The sequence below is a fragment of the Schistocerca americana genome, chromosome 4 (genome assembly GCF_021461395.2).
Source record: "Schistocerca americana isolate TAMUIC-IGC-003095 chromosome 4, iqSchAmer2.1, whole genome shotgun sequence".
In the NCBI taxonomy this organism is placed as follows: Eukaryota; Metazoa; Arthropoda; class Insecta; order Orthoptera; family Acrididae; genus Schistocerca; species Schistocerca americana.
The window spans coordinates 381,546,986-381,552,735 of record NC_060122.1 but is presented as its reverse complement, the minus strand read 5'-3'; the positions used below and the strand labels follow the sequence as shown (position 1 = coordinate 381,552,735).

The 5,750-nt window shown below is 45.2% G+C and overlaps 1 non-coding gene across 1 annotated transcript; it reads left to right on the top strand.

Moving 5' to 3' along the window:
- The first annotated feature begins 5,428 nt into the window (after positions 1–5,428).
- Positions 5,429–5,502, top strand: Trnat-ugu. The gene has a single exon. It is a non-coding gene; the product is annotated as a tRNA-Thr (tRNA).
- The last annotated feature ends 248 nt before the right edge of the window (positions 5,503–5,750 follow it).

The window sequence follows — 5,750 nt, the reverse complement described above, 5'->3', positions numbered from 1 at the left end:
TCATAAAACGTCGTCCACTATTAAAATTTCTGCTCATTCTTACTTGCTACTTTTTTCTCAAATGGTTCAAATGGCTCTGAGCACTATGGGACTCAACTGCTGTGGTCATCAGTCCCCTATAACTTAGAACTACTTAAACCTAACTAACCTAAGGACATCACATACACCCATGCCCGAGGCAGGATTCGAACCTGCGACCTTAGCAACAGCGCGGCTCCGGACTGGAGCGCCTAGAACCGCACGGCCACCGCGGCCGGCACTTTTTTCTCAGATCATGCCAATACTAGTGAAACACATCCTAACCATCGAAATTAAGCTTTGCTCATCACTAAAGACGACTTTATCGCATTATAAAGTCCATGACATGTTTCTCGGCGAACTCAGATCTAGCCTTTTTATTTTCGTGTGTTAGAGCGCAGTCGCCTCTTGAATGCAAGATGTTTGTCCTGCGGCAAAATTCGACTTACATGTCTGGCAGTTACCGACAACTATAAATGACAACAAATTGAGAAGTATAATGGTTTGTGGCTCTTGCTTTGCGCAGAAGTAATCCTTTCTATTCGTCAGATATTTTTCTACTTTGCGTATATTTTTCGTTCTGTCCATATCGTGCGCCCAATCTAACAAAATCATCAATCACTGCTCTTGAACGGTTCGACGTCTTGGTAATTTAACTGTTAGAGAGTTGCATTTACTTTTGTGTACTGATTTTTGCTTTTTCATCGCATGGTAACTGTTTTCCGCCTGGCATTGTCACCTGAACACAACACACACTATCGTTAATGGCGTCTGTTTCCACATTCTACCAACTGAATCGTTGCTGTGGTGTTATATACACAACTACTAACATTAAATGCGATACCATTTCACTGCATTTGTCGGCATAGTGGATTCAAGCTGCTGCGAATGCACACAAACAAAAAGTTTTGCATCACCTCGGTTCTGAGAGTTCCGGAAAATTGGAATAAAGATCAACACAAACATCATTTCCGCCTTTTTTTTACTGCTCATGAAAACCACACATTGCATGTTGTACCACCATACAGCGAGACCTTCAGAGGTGGTGGTCCAGATTGCTGTACACACCGGTACCTTTAATACCCAGTAGCACGTCCTCTTGCATTGATGCATGCCTGTATTCGTCATGGTATATTATCCACAAGTTCATCAAGGCACTGTTGGTCCAAATTGTCCCACTCCTCAACGGCGATTCGGCGTAGATCCTTCAGAGTCATTGGTCGGTCACGTCGTCCATAAACAGCCCTTTTCAGTCTATCCCAGGCATGTTCGATAGTGTTCATGTCTGGAGAACATGCTGGCCACTCTAGTCGTGCGATGTCGTTATCCTGAACGAAGTCATTTATAAGATGTGCACGATGGGGACACGAATTGTCGTCCATGAAGGCGAATGCTTCGCCAATACGCTGCCAATATGGTTGCACAATCGGTTGGAGGATGGGATTCACGTATCGTACAGCCGTTATGGCGCCTTCCGTGACCACCAGCGGCGTACGTCGGCCCCACATAATGCCACCCCAAAACAGCAGGTAACCTCCACCTGCCTGCAGTCGCTGGACAGTGTCTAAGGCGTTCAGCCCGACCAGGTTGCCTCCAAACACGTCTCCGACGATTGTCTGGTTGAAGGCATATGCGACACTCATCGATAAAGAGAACGCGATGCCAATCCTGAGCGTTCCATTCGGCATGTTGTTGGGCCCATCTATAGCTCGCTGCATGGCGTCGTGGTGCAAAGATGGACGTCGGGAGTGAAGTTGCTCATCATGCAGCCTATTGTGCACTGTTCGAGTCGCAACACGACGTACTGTGGCTGCACGATAATCATTATTCAACATGGTGGCGTTGATGTCAGGGTTTCTCCGAGCCATAATCCGTAGGAAGCGGTCATCTACTACAGTAGTAGCCCTTGGGAGGCCTGAGCGAGGCATTTCATCGACGGTTCCTGTCTCTTTGTATCTCCTCCATGTTCGAATAACATCGCTTTGGTTCACGCCGAGAAGCCTGGACACTTCCCTTGTTGAGAGCCCTTCCTGGCACAAAGTAACAATGCGGACGCTATCGAATCGCGGTATTGACCGTCTAGGCATGGTTGAACTACAGACAACACGAGCCGTATACCTCCTTCCTGGTGGAATGACTGGAACTGGTCGGCTGTCCGACCCGCTCCGTGTAATAGACGCTGCTCATGCATGGTTGTTTACGTCCTTGAGCGGGTTTGGTGACATCTCTGAACAGCCAAAGGGACTGTATCTGTGATACAATATCCACAGTCAACGTCTATCTTCCGAGTTCTGGGAACCGGGGTGACGCAAAACTTTTTTTTATGTGTGTACATTAGTGCTTAGCTATTCCATCTGACAATGTTACATGCCTGGAAATAACCATGCCTTTGTACTGATTTCCACTATTTTATATGCTTTGGCACAGACAATAAGTCATGGATGCAAGTACAGGAACTACTACTGTTTATGAGCTCCGCGATATCCTGCAAGAAAGGATGTATGCCTCCAACCACACGAGAACGCCCAAGAACGTGCCCAAGTTACATAACCGAGATTTTCCGGGGAAAAAAATGTAAAGGTTGTGTTCTAATGTTGCCTAGCAAGCCACAGGTATCTGAGCCGAGCGGGATAGCGCTGTGGTATTCGGAAAAAGCTTCCTTTAAACACATGTTCGTTCGACTATAATTTACGTTTTGTTAGTTCTCCAGAATGAGCTTGCGTTAATGCCACTTCTTCCTCTCATCCTATTCCTAATGCTGATCTGTTGTTGTTGTGGTCTTCATTCCTGAGACTGGTTTGATGCAGCTCTCCATGCTGATCTGTATCTAACGAATTCGATGCGTGAGGGGCGTACTTGCTTCCTTTTGAGATTCCGAACAAGATAACGCTGTGTTTTACGCTACAGCGGCTGCCAGGCTATTAGTCGTGCAGCATTAGTCAGTTCGACAAGCACGAGCCTCTTCTTGCTTATGAATCAAATAACCATTCGCTGAAAACAACTAACTCTTCGCCTAATGAGTGAAAGCGTAATGTCTTACAAATACACCTTGTCAACTCGTCCAATTGTTTTATTTATTTTTAGGGTGTTACATACACACAGGTATAAGACGCTAAAGGTCGAGACTAGGTAGGACCCTGATATTCAGCGCAAAATGGTTCAAATGGCTCTAAACACTACGGAACTTAACATCTGAGGTCATCAGCCCCCTAGACTTAGAACTACGTAAATCTAACTAACCTAAGAACATCACACACATCTATGCCCGAGGCAGGATTCGAACCTGCGACGGTAACAGCCGTGTTGTTCCGGTCTGAAGCGCCCAGAACCGCTCGGCCACAGAGGCCGGCGTTATTCAGTATTATTAATGTTTCAGAAACTACAGTTAGGTTCAGTGTTGGTACATGGTTAGGGAATGAATGAATATTGCATAATTTTTACACGACCGTCCAATGAATGCTTTTTAAACATTGCAGCATGTCAGTCTTCTGACAGTTTGGATCAGATATGTACGGAATGGCCAAAATAAAACTAGGTCAAAAAATTTTGGGCTCTTCTTGAGAACGTGATCCAAACAGCAAAGATATCGTTTGAAAACCATCCGAAACAAATCTGGACACTAAAAAGCATGTGTACAAGAGTCCTACAAAATCGCAGCGTAGTTTTCTGCGCAAATGGGAACCAAAAGATCGTCGTATCAGAACATTATCAGAACGGACCTTCGTATTTAGACCAATAAATTAAGTGATCCGTGAGAATTAAACCTCATGGGTCAACTTTCAATTGTTCTTTTCTGTTCATGATTTCTGAATTAACTTTACTGGAACGTTTGTATCCCACTTTCCAATTTTTACATCCGCATACACAGGGTGAACCAGAACGCCAAAAATCGTGGTCTCTAAAATGCATAACCTAAAAAGAATTAAGAGCGCTTGTTCAGCTTCGCTACTGTGGGCCTAATGTCTTCGTTCATAACTCTTAAGGTACACATTTTAGAACCCACGGTTACTGGGCATTTTTCCTCGTTTTGGTCCATACTACATCCTCCCAAAATAAGGAAACAAAGAGCTTGCAGTAGAAGACATCTGTTTCACAACATCGAAGATGAACAAGGGCTCATATCTCTGAAGATGTGCACTTTGGAGCCCATATCTACCAAACTTTTTTGTGTTGTTCCATACTACCACTCAGAAAGTTTGTCGGTGGAGCTATGGTTCGCCCTATATACTTCACAAGCCACCACATTGTACAGGGCTAGTTGTTCCCTTCCCTGTTGCATCACAGTGCCAAAAGTCAACACTGATTGTAAACTTTGCGCTACTAACATATCGTAAATTTGGTTTGAAAACCCCGTTTTGTGCCCTTTGTGCAGTCCAGGTCATTTTAAATCTTCTGTTTATGTATTTTCCTCCCCATGCAATCATTGTATTCAACTGGCCTAAACATGAATCCTCGTCAACTCGTACTATAACATCACTATTAATTTATATTACTTCGTCTTCGATGTGTTATACATTATTTAGTCTCATTATAAGTGATTTAGAGGCGTAATTTAAAAATGTCGCCGTTGACGTCCCTATATTTGATGTTAAAATTGTCCACGTTAAATGCAAATCCGCTTACTAAGAGTTTCGTCATTGAAATAATGTAATCCCTCGCAAGAATACAGACCTTTTTTTCCCCGGGGGTCACTGCCAAACACGCACTTCCTGGGTCGCAGTGCGTCACTTATTACTCCCCAGTGTATGTGTGCGTACAGAGAAGCCGCGGCAGTTGGCTGCGGCTGTGCCGAGGGAACCGCTACTTTTTGGGGGCAGGCTGCTAGGAACGGCGTTCCGTCCCGCTACGCACAGCCTGCTGCGTGTTGACCGAGGCGGCGTGGCGTGCTGGCCGGAACTTTCACAGGCCTCGCAGGAAGGCTGCCTGTCGTACTTAACTGCCCCTGCACCACGCACGCCGGTGGACATACCGTCGCCACTTTTGCACGCAGTGTAATTTGCGGAAAACGGAAATTGAATATAGGAAGCCCATTTCTGCTCGAACAGATATTGCTGCAGTCGACTATGGACAATTAGATGTTCAGCTAACTAAAAGTTCGATTTAACGAAGTATGACTGATGAAGATGGAATGGGTGAAAAGTCGAAATAAGATTATAAACTAAAAATTGTACTATAGTTTCAACAGCATAATATATATATAGTTAAGGCTCACCGGCCACTTGACCATCTTTTTCTTCTGTGCGAATGCATAAACAGTGCCCGAACTCTTACGGGAATCGGCAACACGCCGCGAGTAATGAGTATAATGGGCGGGGGCACTACGAATACAGTGCGGGACAATACGTTGAGAATGTGGGTTTCGCGGGAGGCGTGCCAGAGATAAGTCCCTGCAGTCGCGCTATCCTCTGTGTCCTCGGTGGCTCAGATGGATAGAGCGTCTGCCATGTAAGCAGGAGATCCCGGGTTCGAGTCCCGGTCGGGGCACACATTTTCATCTGTCCCCGTTGACGTATGTCAATGCCTGTAATCAGCTAAGGGTGTTCATTTCATTGTAAGTTCAGCATAGTTATTCCTTTACAAAGGGAGCAGAAAATAAGAGCTACACCATATAATTAAAAGTATCCGGACACCTGGCTGAAAATGACTTACAAGTTCGTGGCGCCCTCCATCGGTAATGCTGGAATTCAGTATACTGTTGGCCCACCCTTAGCCTTGATGATAGCTTCCACTCT